The sequence below is a fragment of the Microchirus variegatus genome (assembly GCF_963457635.1).
Source record: "Microchirus variegatus genome assembly, chromosome: 15".
Lineage (NCBI taxonomy): Eukaryota > Metazoa > Chordata > Actinopteri > Pleuronectiformes > Soleidae > Microchirus > Microchirus variegatus.
The window spans coordinates 3,325,238-3,341,710 of NC_139816.1; positions in this window are offsets into that span (position 1 = coordinate 3,325,238).

A 16,473-nucleotide genomic window follows, 5' to 3' on the forward strand; every position below is an offset into this window, starting at 1 on the left:
AGTTCAGCCCGAGGCCAATGAACTCTGAGCGTCAGAAACACTCAAACTGCCAGATGCTCTGCCTTCATTCGTCTCTGAGCTGCTCTCACACATTCTTTAATCGTACAAACGCACAGTTTTGTTTGAGCACTGCATCACTTTATTATATTTTAACATGTTTCGGGTAAACACGGAAAGTTATTAGAGTTTACAAAGACCAGATTAATAAGAGACAAGCAAGGAATAAAAGTACGTTAATATGATGTAATATAAGGGTCAGAAATGCAAGTATAATGTTTAAAAAGTAAGTGAATCAATAAAAGACATGGTCTAAATTAATAAAAGGCTTTATAACACAGACAAATGCATTAAAAAAAGTAAAAATAATAACATTTAGTATAATTTTATTAATGACAGTTGTATGTACATTCCATTATGTGCTATTGACATCGACTGAAGTGTATTACATTCACCTAAAATCACTTTTAAAAAGTAAAAAAAATAAAATAAAATGTCGCCCCAGAATATTATAATTTTTTCGCTAAAACAGTCCCCGAAAAAAATCTTAAAAAAAAAAATAAAAATTTACCCGTAAAAAATATCTCGTAAAAACTGACCCCGGAAAAAATCTTGTAAAAAAAAAAAAAAAAATTACCCGAAAAAAATATCTCGTAAAAACCGACCCCGGTAAAAATCTTGAAAAAAAAAAAAAAAAGAACCCGAAAAAAATATCTCTTAAAACCGACCCCTGAAAAAAATCTCGTAAATTAACGAACCCCGAAAAAATCTCTCATAAAAACGGACCCAGGAAGAAATCTCGTAAAAAAAAAAATTAACCCGCAAAAAATCTCTCGTAAACACCGACCCTGAAAAAAAATCACGTAAAAAGAGATTGAGAAAAAAAATCTTATGCTACAAAAAAATTTCTAAAAAGACCCTGATATTTTTTTTTTATTTCTTTTCCCATAAAAACAGACCCAGAAAAAAGATCTAGTAAAAAAACAAAACAATTGTGTAAAAATAGTTTTGTTTGATAAAAACAGAGCCTTTAAAATGATTTACGGTGAATGAAAACTTTTTCTGATTGAATGATTTAATTGAGCATCAAGATTTTCAGTATTAACATTGGTTCATGCATAAAAGTGGCTTCTGTAACATTATTACAGTGCTGTAAAATGAGTTCACGGTGCAAATTTTACACTTTTATGACCAGGAAACGTCTTGTTTGTTCATGTTGTTGTTGTTTTTGTTGTTGTTATTGTTTAAAAACTCTCGTCACATTCTTGATTCTTCCGTCACGGTGTTTGTCCAACGCTGCGTCTTTCTCTCTCTCTGGGTCCTAATAAAACTTTGGAGACACTTTGTCGCTGCTCGCTCACCTGGTAACTTTTGCTGTGATTGATGAGGTGTGTGTGTGCGTGTGTGTGTGTGTGTGTGTGTGTGTGTCTGTGTGTCTGTGTGTCTGTGTGTGTGTGGATGGAGGACTAACATGTGACAGAGAGCTGGAACTGAACGCTCGTCCTTTCATTGATTTACCTCCAGACCTGCTATCACACACACACACACACACACACACGCACACACACACACACACACACAGAGTCATATCTCATTCATTTATGTCAGCTGTTCCCATGGCAACCTGTTCTACGTTCACACAAGAGACTCTCGGGCACTGACACCGCTCTTGTTGTGCGTCGTCTTTGTACTCTGTGTGAGTGTGTGTGTGTGTGTGTGTGTGTGCGTGTGTGTGTGTGTGTGTGTGTGGCAGGAGGTTAACGTTAATGACTCGTATCTGTGGCAACACCGGCGGCGAATCTCATCAATACTCACCAATTACAGACCACTCTCCCTCTCTATTATGGTCTGTGTGTGTGTGTGTGTGTGTGTGTGATGATAACAAGCATAGATCTAATTTTAAAGTGTAAACAACGTAATGCAACAGGAACCTGGCGGCCATTTTCGCCTCTAAAAAAAACTAATTTAGACATAAAAATGTGCAACTATTAGTAACAATAGTTTGACTCAACAAACTAAAACCGGTGTATGAATATGTTTAACCAATATTAGGTCAAGAAAACAAACAAAAACTGGAATTATTTGACAAAAAACATGGAATTTATATCAATGTTGATCAATAGTTTCACCTTTTTAGTGAGAAATGTGTAAATAGTAACTGAAAATGGCGCCATTCAATTGATTTTGCTGTTACATTGTGACTAATTTAACTCTTTGTAACAACGGTGATGAATATTTAGTCTTAATTAAGGGGCAGAGACTCCTTTATCCCAAATATTTACATATTTACAGTATTTTATACAGAGTTCTCAATGTTCTCAGTAAACGGGACTTTTTAAAAATAATTTTAGTTAAATGATATCCAACCTTGTGTCACTGAAAACAACGTCTTTATTTTATCTGGAAGTAAATTAATTCTTGCTTTGAATAATTATTTCCACTGTTTTGAACTGAAATTTTAGAGCTTTATTATTTTTAAGAAGAGAATTTGTGATTTTCCTCTATATTCTGCATTATTTATTCATCTGATATTGTTTTTATACATGTTCCCCCACACACACACCGCTTCGCAATAACTCAAATATAACAAATAGTAACTTTCAAAAACAAGGTGGCAAAAAGTTTGAAAACGGTTGAAAACACTTCGCAAGATTAATCAAACTAACGAAACAAGGGGTCAACGTTGTGACCAAGTAAAAGAAAAAACATTTTTTCAGTGCTGCAGTTCACCTTCTGTCCAGTAGAGGTCAGGAGAACATGCCTCCAGGCGCTGTTTGAGGTGCTGTGCAGATTACAGATGGGCCCCAGTGATCACACAGATTAAATTTAGCTCTCTCTCTCTCTCTCTCGCTCTCTCTCTCTCCGGGGTGAAAATGACTCTCCTCACATATCACACTCTGACCTTTTGGGCAAATCGGTGTCTTCTGGACGGACGTCATCGTCTGCTGATGTCACCGGGCTTCTCTCAGGTTCCTCCTCCTCCTCCTCCTCCTCTTCTTCTTCTTCATCTTAAACACAGGATGACCGTCTGCATCCATCTCTGTTTCTGGGCTGTAACCGTAATCAAATCTGCGACTTTACCGAAGAGGCCACGAAGACGACTTTACGTTATTCCTGCGCTCGTGCTCCTCCCTGTGACCTCCCCCTCCTCCTCCTCCTCCTCCTCCCTCCTTCATTAATAGCTTCCTGTCTGGCCTCATGAGCAAATGTCCAGATGACATTTAGAGATTGCGGAACGCTGCTGACCACCACCGGGAAAGTGGTTAGACGGGGGGGGGGGGGTTGGAATAAAGACGGATCGGTACATTTGGAAGCGGAAAGATGCTAAGAGGGCGTCGCCCGAGGGGGAGAGTTTAGTCTCGGAGCGAAGACGGCGTTCGAGTCGAGAACGGAAACCCGAAAGTGAAAGTGAAGCGAGACTCTTTCAAATCGTCGTAAACTAGAACATTCAGAGAGAACGGAGGTGTAAAACTTATACCAAGTACCACCTGAGAAACAGTATTTTGGATTTTCCTCCCCCGTACCACTGGTGGTACACGTACCACAGTTTGAGAACCAGGGGGTCTAGAAAATGTCGTAAAATAAAAAGACCATAAAAAAACCCATAACGTATTCACATTTAAAAAGCTGAAAAAATAAATAAATGTGAAAATCGGCATCAAAAACCATAAAGGAAATAATCACAGTAAACTTTAACTTTAGGATGGATTATGCGTGAGATTATTTTAAAAATATATTAAAAAAGCACAAATATCTTCACAATCTGAATTTTTTTTGTTAATATTTTAGGCGTAAACTAGCAAACTCACGCATCCTGTAAAATCACGTGTCGCGTAAATTTACAGTTTGCGTAAAATCACGGCAAAACTCTCGCGTTGTGTAAAGTCATGCGTCGTGTAAAATCATGCCTAAGCTTTCGCGTTGTGTAAACTCGCGTGGCACGTAAAATCACGCGTTGCATGAAGTCACGTCTAAGCTCTGGCGTTGTGTAGAGTCACGCGTCGCCTACAGTCACGCATTGCGCAAAGTCACGTGTCGCAACGCGTAAAGTCACCTAAACTCGTCTGTCGCCTAAACTCACGGCTAAACTCTTGCGTTGTGTAAAGGCACTCGTCGCCTACACTCACCTTTCTCACGCGTCGCGTAAACTCTTGCACTACATAAAATCACGTGTCACCCAAACTCAGGAGTCACGTAAACTCACGCCTAAACTCACGTGTTGTGTAAAGTCACGTGTCGCCTCAACTCACACGTTGTGTAAAGTCACATGTCGCATCACGTAAAGCCACGTGTTGCCTAAACTCACACGTCATGTAAACCCACGCCTAAACTCTCGTGTTGTGTAAAGTCACGTGTCACCCAAACTCACGCATTGTGTAAAGTCACGTGTCACCCAAACTCACGCATTGTGTTAAGTCACGTGTCGTCTAAACTCCCGCATTGTGTAAAGTCACTGTCCCCTAAACTCGCGCATTGTGTAAAGTCACGTGTCATCTAAACTCTCATTGCGTAAAGTCACGTGTCGCCTAAACTCACGCATTGCGTAAAGTCACGTGTCGCCTAAACTCACACATTGTGTAAAGTCACTTGTTGCCAAAACTCACGCATTATGTAAAGTCACTTGTCGCGAAAACTCACACATTGTTTAAAGTCTTGTGTCGCCAAAACTCACGCATTGTGTAAAGTCACGTGTCGTCTAAACTCACGCATTGTGTAAAGTCACGTGTCGTCTAAACTCACGCATTGTGTAAAGTCACATGTCGCCTAAACTCACGCATTGTTAAGTCACGCGTCGTCTAAACTCACGCATTGTGTAAAGTCACGTGTCGCCTAAACTCACGCATTAAGTCACGCGTCGTCTAAACTCACGCATTATGTAAAGTCACATAAACTCTTGCGCTACATAAAATCGCATGTCGCAGAAAACTCGCGCATTGTGTAGTAATGTGTCGTCTAAACTCACGCATCCATCGTGTAAAGTTACGTGTCGTCTAAACTCACGCATTGTGTAAAGTCACATAAACTCTTGCGCTACATAAAATCGCATGTCGCAGAAAACTCACGCATTGTGTAGTAATGTGTCGTCTAAACTCACGCATCGTGTAAAGTTACGTGTCGTCTAAACTCACGCATTGTGTAAAGTCACATAAACTCTTGTGCTACATAAAATCACGTGACTCATCCACAGACGCAGCAGCTCAACGTTGACCAGGGATTTTGTTGTCGCTTCTTCGCCATAATCGACATTGATTGTGTGTCGTTGTGTTAAAACACACAACGCTTCAGGCCGTGGAGTTCCCCTGTCTTCACTGTCGTCGCTGTTTCTGGTGAGACACGAGTCACATTTAGAGTCATTAAGGTGATTTATTTCTGCGTTTTTTAAAGCCATTATGTGTGTTTACGATCACCTGTAACTGTCAAAACGTCATCATAATTCATCTTAAATCATCACCGAGCGATTGTTACGAGGCCGGTTTGGCCGTCGTCCAGCGTTGAAAGAATCACGTTTAATTACACTCGCTGGTATTTAATTAGTTTAAACGGAAAATCACCTTTCATTGACGTCAAATGTAAAAACGAAAGCAAGTTAATAATTCTGGTTCGAGGTTTTAGACGGAGATAGTGTTTAAAATTCTGTTAAAACTTAAAAATCAATCTGTGTTTTAGTTTCACTTTGTCATCATTTTCCACATTTGCTTCATAATTAAAGGACCAGTGTCGAATATTATGGAGTTTTATTGGCAGTAATTGAGCGTTTTGTTAAAATGTCTGTTTATGTGCACTTTAGGTTTATAAAGGGTCGTGTTTGACGGAAGCCGCCATCTTGTGCCGCGGTGTCTCTACAGGAGCCCAAATGGACAAACCAACCATTTCTGGTATGTGAAGGTCGCGGCCGTCAGGAGCCTCAGGGACTAATTATTACAGACTGGACCTTTAAAGAGGGCGTCCTAAACACGTCATGAACCAAAAACAATTAAAATTGCTGCAGCGTAATATAATGAATGATTAATTAAAGTAAAAACATAACTGATCCCATAAGATGAAACGCACACATGACTTGTAATGAAGCTCAACCTCGGGCGTCGCATAAAACTCGAGCTTAAACTCACACGTTGCGTAAACTCAGGCTTAAACTTACACGTTGCATAAAACCATGCGTCACGTATCAATGCATGCATTGTGTAAACTTGTGAATTATGTAAACTTACACTTCGCGTAAAACTCATGCGACTCCAGTGTAAACTAACACATTGTGTAAACTCACACATTACGTAAACTCCAGTGTAAACTCACGCATCGCGTAAAAACTCCAGTGTAAACTCACGCATCGCGTAAAAACTCCAGTGTAAACTCATGCATCGCGTAAAAACTCCATTGTAAACTCACACATCGCGTAAAAACTCCAGTGTAAGCTCATGAATCGCATAAACTCACGCATTACGTAAACTCAAGCATCGCTTAAACTCCAGTATAAACTTACACATTACGTAAACTCCAGTGTAAACTCACACATTGTGTAAACTTGTGCATTGTGTAAACTCCAGTGTAAACTCGCACATCGCGTAAACTCCAGTGTTAACTCATGAATCGCGTAAACTTGCGCAATAAGTAAACTCCCACATTACGTTAACTCCAGTGTAAACTTACACATCGCGTAAACTCATGCGTCGCATAGACTCCAGTGTAAACTAACACATTACGTAAACTCACACAGTACGTAAACTCCAGTGTAAACTCACACATTGTGTAAACTTGTGCATTGTGTAAACTCCAGTGTAAACTCACACATTGTGTAAAAACTCCAGTGTAAACTCACGCATCGCGTAAAAACTCCAATGTAAACTCACGCATCGCGTAAAAACTCCAGTGTAAGCTCATGAATCGCATAAACTCACGCATTACGTAAACTCAAGCATCGCTTAAACTCCAGTATAAACTTACACATTACGTAAACTCCAGTGTAAACTCACACATTGTGTAAACTTGTGCATTGTGTAAACTCCAGTGTAAACTCACACATCGCGTAAACTCCAGTGTAAACTCATGAATCGCGTAAACTTGCGCAATAAGTAAACTCCCACATTACGTTAACTCCAGTGTAAACTTACACATCGCGTAAACTCATGCGTCGCATAGACTCCAGTGTAAACTAACACATTACGTAAACTCACACAGTACGTAAACTCCAGTGTAAACTCACACATTGTGTAAACTCCAGTGTAAACTCATGAATCGCGTAAACTTGCGCATTAAGTTAACTCCCACGTTATGTTAACTCCAATGTAAACTCACACGTCGCCTAAACTCATGAATCGCGTAAAATCATGCATTACGTAAACTCACACGTTACTTTAACGCCAGTGTAAACTCACACATCGCGTAAACTCTTGCGTCGCATAGACTCCGGTGTAAACTCACACATCGCGTAAACTCTTGCGTCGCATAGACTCCAGTGTAAACTCACACATCGCGTAAACTCCTGTATAAACTCACGCATTACGTAAACTCCAGTGAAAACTCACACATTGTGTAAACTCCAGTGTAAACTCATGAATCGCGTAAACTCGCGCATCCCGTAAACTCCAGTGTAAACACACACACACCGTGTAAACTCGCACATTGCGTAAACTCGCGCGTAAACTCCCGCTTAATCTGTTGACATAGGAACCAAAATTAAAAACAATGACGGAACACGACAGTAACGCTGTGAATCATGACTAAAAACTGAGTAAGTTTGGATTAACGTTATCACAACAGTGACATGTTTTTGTTTCTTAACACAGGTCAAGTTTTTCCTTGGATTTCGAACCCAGAAGAAGAAGAAGAAGAAGGAGGACGATGAGGAGAAGAAGAAGAAGGAGGAGGACGAGTGGCTGTAATCCCACTGGTTGTAACCACATGTGTGAGACGAGCAGATAAATAATACAGGAGGAGGGAAAAAGAAATGAAGGGACAGAGTCTTTATTAATGGATGGGCTCCATCAAAACAGATGGAGTGGGGGATGGGCGGGGGGTAAAGGAAGGAGGCGTGGCCAGGTTTGTTACGCACACACACACACACACACGCACACACAGAACATCCATCAAACATGTTGTGGACAAACATGAGGCTAAATCTGAAATATGGACACAGACATGACAGTGAAATCACAAGAGACTGTTTCACCATCTGTTTCACCGTCGAGGTCGTGCAGTGGTTTACAAACTCTGGGCCGGATATTTTTTGGGTTACAGATTAAAATTTCAATGAATGAATTTTTCCCCCCCAACACTTTTTTTAGTGAAGAGTTATGTGTTTTATGTTTATTATGAATTTACCAAACATGGCAACAAATATTTCTTTACAAAAACGGTCGTTAAATTTGATTTATTCATAAAAAAGTGTGTTTTTCTAGACATATATTACCCTCCCATTTCATATATGTATATGCGTATATGTACATATATATTATATATATGTACAGTATGTATGTGTATATATGTGTATGTGTATGTATATGTATGTACAGTGTACAAGTATATGTATATATCTATGAATATATATATATATATATATATATATACATATATATGTATGTATGTATATATATACATATGTATGTATGTGTATATATATATGTATGTATGTATGTATATATATATGTATGTATGTATATATATATGTATGTATGTATGTATGTATATATATACATATGTATGTATGTATGTATATATATACATATGTATGTATGTATGTATATATATACATATGTATGTATGTATGTATGTATATATATACATATGTATGTATGTATGTATGTATATATACATATGCATATGTATGTATGTATATATATATACATATGCATATGCATATATATGTATACACATATATATATACACATATATATATGTACATGTACATATAAATTTGCTTCTAATTTAGATTTAAAACAAGATGTAACTTTAACCTTTAATCAAAAACACACTTTAACACAGGGATTAAAACTCAAACGTAGATTATCTTCTCGTTCGGTCGAAGCCTCAAATGTTTTTATTTTGTCCACAAAACGTCTATTTTGAAGCAAAAAAATCAAACAATTTTTTTTATATTTTTGTCAAATTTTAAAAATAATTCACTACATAATCCCTTCCGGTCCGTTAAGATATATATATATATATATATTTTTTCCTCCGCTCCCAGTTTGTGCAGGTGCTGAAAATAGATCTGCTTAAAATAGACTCATTCATTGATTTTCTCTACCTTCCTCTCTCTCTCTGTCACACACACACACACACACACACACTTTGGATTTCTCTAAATCATTCAGTGACACTAATTAGTCCTTTCCTTATCGGAGCCTGAGCCCTGATCCGTCTCCGTCGCCGCACACTTTCATTTTCCGCTCTCCCTCCCTCCCTCCCTCCCTCCCTCCCTTCCTTCCTTCCTTCCTTTCTTCCTCGTTCTTCCCCAGGGAGTCGCAGACTTACTCGTTTGTTCCCCGGCTGGTCGTCGCTCACCGCGGTGGTAATGGGGGATTAAAGGCTAATTGAAGGCTTAATTGAATAGTGGATTAGAGCATGAGTGAAGCACACGTGTGCTTTTCCCATTTTCCTTTTCACTCATATTTACATGAAACATCGGTCATGGCTGTGTTTTCACAGCAGGTCAATGACCCACACATCGCGTAAAACTCATGCGTCGCGTAAACTCGAGCTAAGTCTCACGCGTCGCGTTAACTCATCCTTAAATGTATGCGTCACGTAAACTCAAGCATAAACTCATGCATCGCGTAAACTCCAGCGTCAACTCACCTGTCGTATAAACTCGAGCTTAAAATCACACGTTGCGTAAACTGGAGCTTAAACTTGTGCGTCACGTAAACTCAAGCTTGAACTCACACATTGCGAAAACGCCAGTGTAAACTCACGCATTACATAAACACCAGTGTAAACTCGCTCATTGCGAAAACTCCGGTGTAAACTCACATATCGTGTAAACTCCAGTGTAAACTCATGCATCATGTAAACTCAAGCATTGCGAAAACTCCAGCGTAAACTCACACATTACGTAAACTCCAGTGTAAACTCGCGCATTGCGAAAACTCCAGTGTAAACTTACGTATCATGTGAACTCCAGTGTAAACTCACACATCGTGTAAACTACAGCTAAAACTTACGCATTATGTAAACTCAAGCATTGCGAAAATTCCAGCGTAAACACGCATCACGTAAACTCCAGTGTAAACTCACATATTACGTAAACTCACGCATTGCGAAAACTCCAGTGTAAACTCACACATTGCGAAAACTCCAGCGTAAACTCACGTATTACGTAAACTCACGCGTTGCGAAAACTCCAGCGTAAACTCACATATTACGTAAACTCACGCATTGCAAAAACTCCAGCGTAAACTCAGGCATTACGTGAACTCGTCTAAAGCGTCTTGCATCCGTTTGGAGCCTCCAAAAACACACGCACCACGTCCACAAGATGTAGTACTCACACGAACAGTAGGGGGCAGCGCAGAGGCAAATAAAACCGCTACTTACTAATAACTGATTTAACTCTTGACTTCAACCCTAAGCACCAAAATGTGTTTTTCTAAAATACAATGTTCTGGTTTTTCTTCATTTTAAATTGTTAAGACACTATTTTAACGTGCAGTAAATAGTAAATAACGGCCAGATACTGAGAGTAATTCTGGAATCAATGGGAAGAAAAAGTACCTTTGAGGGTTAGGTGATAAAGGGTTAAAATTAAAGGTTATTAAGCAGTTTATTTTTAACTGGGATATTTACGATCCACATATATTTATTTAAAGTTAAAGAGCTGAGATTGTCTTTAAAGCGTCACTTTTGGACTTTAACTGACCTCATGTGGAAGTCACCTCTCTGCTGAAGAGCATAATTCAATCATTTCTTTCCTTTTTTTTAACGAACTAAATGTTATTATTATATCATGTAAAAAGGACGTAAGTGTTTACTGAAGTGGACAGAAAGTGATATAAATGAACATGTGAGCCAGTAACTCGTGAAATGGACCTTAGAAAACTGACATTTTGACATTTAAATAAAGGAAATCTTGCAGCCAAAACCCCTTAAAACTTATTCTTTACACAAACCTGTGCGTGTTTACCTTGATTTGCAGCCATTAGAGTCTCCTGTGGAAAACATTAAAAGCTGTTTTTTCTGCATCTCTAAACACGGAGACGCACGATCGGAGCGAGACGGAAGCAAGAGAGTGAGCGAAGTCTCTGCTCGCTCTTTTCAGGCACTTTTGCTTTTAAAGCGACTGCAGCCGACACCTCGCAGCCTCCAGTCCATTAGCAGATTGAGAATCAGCAGGTGTGTGTGTGCGTGGGTGTGTGTGTGTGTGTGTGTGTGTGTGTGTGTTAGGGGGATGGGTGGCATCACCGTTGTCATGGGAACCACGGAGCTGTTTAAAGAGAGAGAGAGAGAGCGAGAGGAAATCATCTGTCTGGTTTCCATGGCAACAGGCAACACAACGCGGATGGAAGCTGAGCGATGTTTCGTTAATGCGTAACAAAGACGATAAGCGAGCGAGAAAAATGTCACATGACCACAGATTTGTGTTTTTATTTATTTCATTTTGTCAACGCAAACTGTAACAGTCACATTTGTGATGCATTTAACAGCGTACAGCTACAGTACACGACTTAAAATAGGTATTCTCTACGTTTTTGGATGTATAAAAGCTATTTATTTTCATATTATATCTTTAATCTGCTGTTTGCATAAATACAATATCATTATTATTATGGTCTAATGCAGTATTACAGCCCTGAATCATCATTTCTTCACCAGTTTAGCGTTTATTTCTTGTGTCTCCAGTTTGTATTTGTAACGTTAAACAACAACAACAACAACAAGAACTATCTGAAGCGAAGCGTTGTCGCTTAATTTTACGTCATATTCTCTGATTTCTTGGATTAACTTAGAAATGTATAAGTTGGCAAAGTGTAAAAGTACAGTTTTTAGTTATTTCAAAATGGACTCAACGATGAGGAAAGGTGTCTTTTACAGTACTTTTACTTGTACTTCAGTAAAATACTTACTCAAATATTTCAATTCTAACCTTAACCCTAAAACCAAGTCTTAAAGGGCTGTTTCACCCAATTTTTCCCACTTGCTATTTGTTTAATTTGACCAAATTTGACTAAATTTAATATATATACAGACATACAAAAGATCGAATTTTTCAAAATCAAATTAGCATAAAAACCTGATCTGATTGAGAAAAATGGATGTGATGTTTGGATTCAGCGCTGCAAAATGGTCCTAATTCAGTTGAAAAGACAGAGACAACTTACGATGTTCTTGTTGTAACCCAGTCTTATTATTATTATTATCATATCGTCATTTTTCTCTATAGCGCCCCCAGAGGTCGGGTCATGGTCGGACAAAAGTGGTCGGATTGGAGCGAAATTTGGTGAGTTTTTTTAAGTAAAACTTTTGGTTTTTCTTCCTTTTTCAAATTGCTAGTAATGCTAATTTTTTTTTGCTAATAAATCTAAATCAACTGGCCGTAATATCCTCCTAATATGTCACAGAGACTCAGGAATAATGTTCATATAACAAACTGAACTCACCAACAACAACAGTACAGACAAAATATTTGCATTAAAAAATATATTTTGCAGACTGCAAATCATTGTTTTGGCGTCATGTGGCGCCACCTACCGCCGTCTACCAATCACTGCAGTCAGTAGAGTCTCAGCTACCGAGCAAACCACGGGTTGCCAGTTTACGTCGGAAAACGAAACCTAAAAGACCTCGGTATTTTGAATTTGAACATTTTTGACCACATTCTTACATATGGCGCCTTTAAATTGTGTCCATTGTGGTCTTAAAAAAAGTCTTAAAAAGTCTTAAATTTGACTTGTTGAAACCTACAGAGACCCTGTTTTTCATATGGCTAATAATGCTAATTTTTTTTTTTTTTTAACCCAGTGTAATTTAACCTCTAAACCTTTTTTTTTCCTCCCTGTTTTTTTTTTTTTTACCAAAATGTCCTCACGCTTTTTAAGTTTTTTGGTCCTCACAAAGACGCACATACAAGAACACACGCACACACACACACACACACACACACACAAATGCAGCCACTCTTGTTTGTTTCTCTGCATTGCAAAAAAAGCAAGAGGCGGGGCAAAAAAAAAAAAAAGGGTCTGAGAGAGAGAGAGAGAGAGCGATAAAGAGAGAGAGAGAGAGAGAGACTCTGGTTTAGAAGCCGGCAATTAGTGACGTGACTTCCCAACGAGCACAGAGAGAGAGAGAGAGAGAGAGAACAGGAGAGAGAGAGAGAGAGAGAGAGAGAGAGCAGCCGGTGCTGGATGATGACAATCCGAGTCTCCGCCACATCGCCGGCAAGATGAGGAGGAGAGAGGACGGAGGAGAGAGCAGGGAGGAGGAGGAGGAGGAGGAGGAGGTGAGGAGAACCTTCTGCCGCAGAGAGAAAAACACACAGAATAGGCTGATCTGACTGAGCCGGCGTCTCCCCCCAACTCCACTCTCCCCCCCGTGTGTGTGTGTGTGTGACGGCGGTGTAGATGCAGGGTGGAGCTGGACTGGTCTCGGGTCGGTCTGCATGCGTCTGAGTCTGAGATGATCTCCGTCATCGCGGGGGTCGCCGCCCCCCCCCCCCCCCCCCCTCTCTCTCTCCCCTCTGTTGGTATGTACCGTACGCCGCGCAGCCTCCGAACGGGAAACTTAACAAGTGTTGATGCTCCGAAGCCACTTTTGCCTCTTCATGCATGCATGCGTTTTTTTTTTCCTGTTGCGCACCTTTTGCTTCGCACAAGGCGCTGGACGCAGCAGGGCAGGGGCTATGAAATGTAAAGTAGGCAGTGAGTGTGTGTGTGAGTGTGTGTGTGTGTGACTGCAGAGCGGAGGAAACGCCAGATCATCTAAAAAAAAGATCCCGTCACACACGCGCGGATATAAGCGTTAAGTACAGATCTGAATCCGTATGGATCTGATTCACAAAACACTGCCTTTGCTGTAGCAGGAGGTTTGAGGACGATTGCGGCCACAGGAGCCTGGGTCCTGTGGTGTGTTCCAGTTGTAGTCGGAAGTTGGAATTTCCTCGGAAAGTCAACCTCCCGTACCCTGACGAACGAATAAAGTCGGTCGTCAAATGACTGAAATGCATCCTTTACTGTAGACCACAATCCTGAACTGCAAGGCCTAGGTATCATGGTATGTTCCAGTTGTAGTCGGAAGTTGGAATTTCCGAGTTAAAGGGATATAAGCGTCGATTATCTGAAAGAATCTGAATCCGTCCTCAGATACAATCACAGAAACCACCTTTACTGTAGCAGGAGGTTTTAGGACGAATGCGGCCACAGAAGCCTGGGTCTTATGGTGTTCCAGTTGTAGTCAGAAGTTGGAATTTCCTCGGAAAGTCAACCTCCCGTACCCTGACGAACGAAGAAAGTCGGTCGTCAAATGACTGAAATGCGTCCTCGGAATCCGAACACAAAAGCTAAATTTCCTTTAGACCACAATCCTGAACTGTAAGGCCTGGGTCTCATGGTATGTTCCAGTTGTAGTCGGAAGTTGGAATTTCCTCGGAAAGTCAACCTCCCGTACCCTGCGAACGAATAAAGTCGGTCGTCAAATGACTGAAATGCGTCCTCGGAATCCGAACACAAAACCTAAATTTCCTGTAGACCATCCTGAACTGTAAGGCCTGGGTCCCATGTTATGTTCCAGTTGTAGTCGGAAGTTGGAATTTCCAAGTTAAAGGGATATAAGCGTCGATTATCTGAAAGAATCTGAATCCGTCCTCAGATCCAATCACAGAAAACACCTTTACTGTCGAAGGTGGTTTGAGGACGAAGGTGGCCACAGAAGCCTGGGTCTTATGGTGTTCCAGTTGTAGTCGGAAGTTGGAATTTCCTCGGAAAGTCAACCTCCCGTACCCTGACGAACGAATAAAGTCGGTCGTCAAATGACTGAAATGCGTCCTCGGAATCCGAACACAAAAGCTACATTTCCTGTAGACCACAATCCTGAACTGTAAGGCCTGGGTCTCATGGTATGTTCCAGTTGTAGTCGGAAGTTGGAATTTCCGAGTTAAAGGGATATAAGCGTCGATTATCTGAAAGAATCTGAATCGATCCTCAGATACAATCACAAAAACCACCTTTACTGTCAAAGGTGGTTTGAGGACGAAGGTGGCCACGGATCTGAACACAAAACCTAAATTTACTGTAGACCATGTGGCCACAATCCTGAACTGCAAGGCCTGGGTCCCGTGGTATGTTCGGGTTGTAGTTGGAAGTTGGAATTTCCGTGTTGAGGTACAAGCGACAAGTACAGATCTGAATCTGTCCTTGGATCCCAGCACAAAAACCACCTTTACTGTAGCAGAAGGTTTGAGGACGAATGTGGCCACGGAAGCCTGGGTCCTATGGTGTTCCAGTTGTAGTCGGAAGTTGGAATTTCCGAGTTAAAGGGCTATAAGCGTCAATTATCTGAAAGAATCTGAATGCGTCCTCAGATACAATCACAAAAACCACCTTTACTGTAGAAGGTGGTTTGAGGACGGATGTAGCCACGGAAGCTTGGGTCTTATGGTGCGTTCCAGTTGTTGTCGGAAGTTGGAGTTGAGGTGACGGGTGTTCCTAGAACCCCCCGGAAAGTCGGATCAACCTAGCGTACCCTGACATACGATTTAAATTCGACAAAGTGAACCGTCAAATGACTGGAACGCGTCCTCGGATCCGACCGCACAAACTAAATTTACTGTAGAAGGGGGTCTGAGGACGACTGTGGCCTGGGTCCTGTGGTGCGTTCCAGTTGGCGTCGGAAGTCGGGATTTGCACTCGGGTATGCATACTCGATCTCACATTCCATTCCGGTCGCAAAGATTTCTTGCCAAAGAAGAGTTTGTCCTGCCCTTGAATTCTTTGAGCGCTCGGTTGTCCGCGTGTGGGTACTAGCGCAAACTCCTCGTAAGTTAGGGGTGTTCAAGTTTGTCCATATCGGGTCTGTGGGGACCGCTATGATGAAGTGGGTCAAGTGCGACCCTTGCCCAGGGTCATACCTTGCATGTGACCGGGCATAATTTCACACTTTTACGTTAATGTACTTGTAGCACTGCTTAAAATCCTATTTCATGTTACAGCAGCGTGAGTAGAGCTTTGAGTCACTCAAGTTTCTACCGTCATTGTCTCTCTAATGCGTGCACACACACACTCACAAACGCAGTGACAGTGGACACATCTGTACAGTCACACTCATTAAAAACATAATTTTATCCTCGCCAGTAGCCATGATGTCAGTGTTTATTTAAAAACAGGGCCAGGGGCAGACTTGATCTCACGAGGTTTGACTCACTCAAGTCGTTTCATTTCTCCACAGAAACACATCCAGGACGCATTTTAATACCGTCTTTCTGTCCTTTCCAGTGAATGAGAGAAACCCCGAGGATATATAACGGAGCTCCTGTGACCGCAGAAGGGCTGG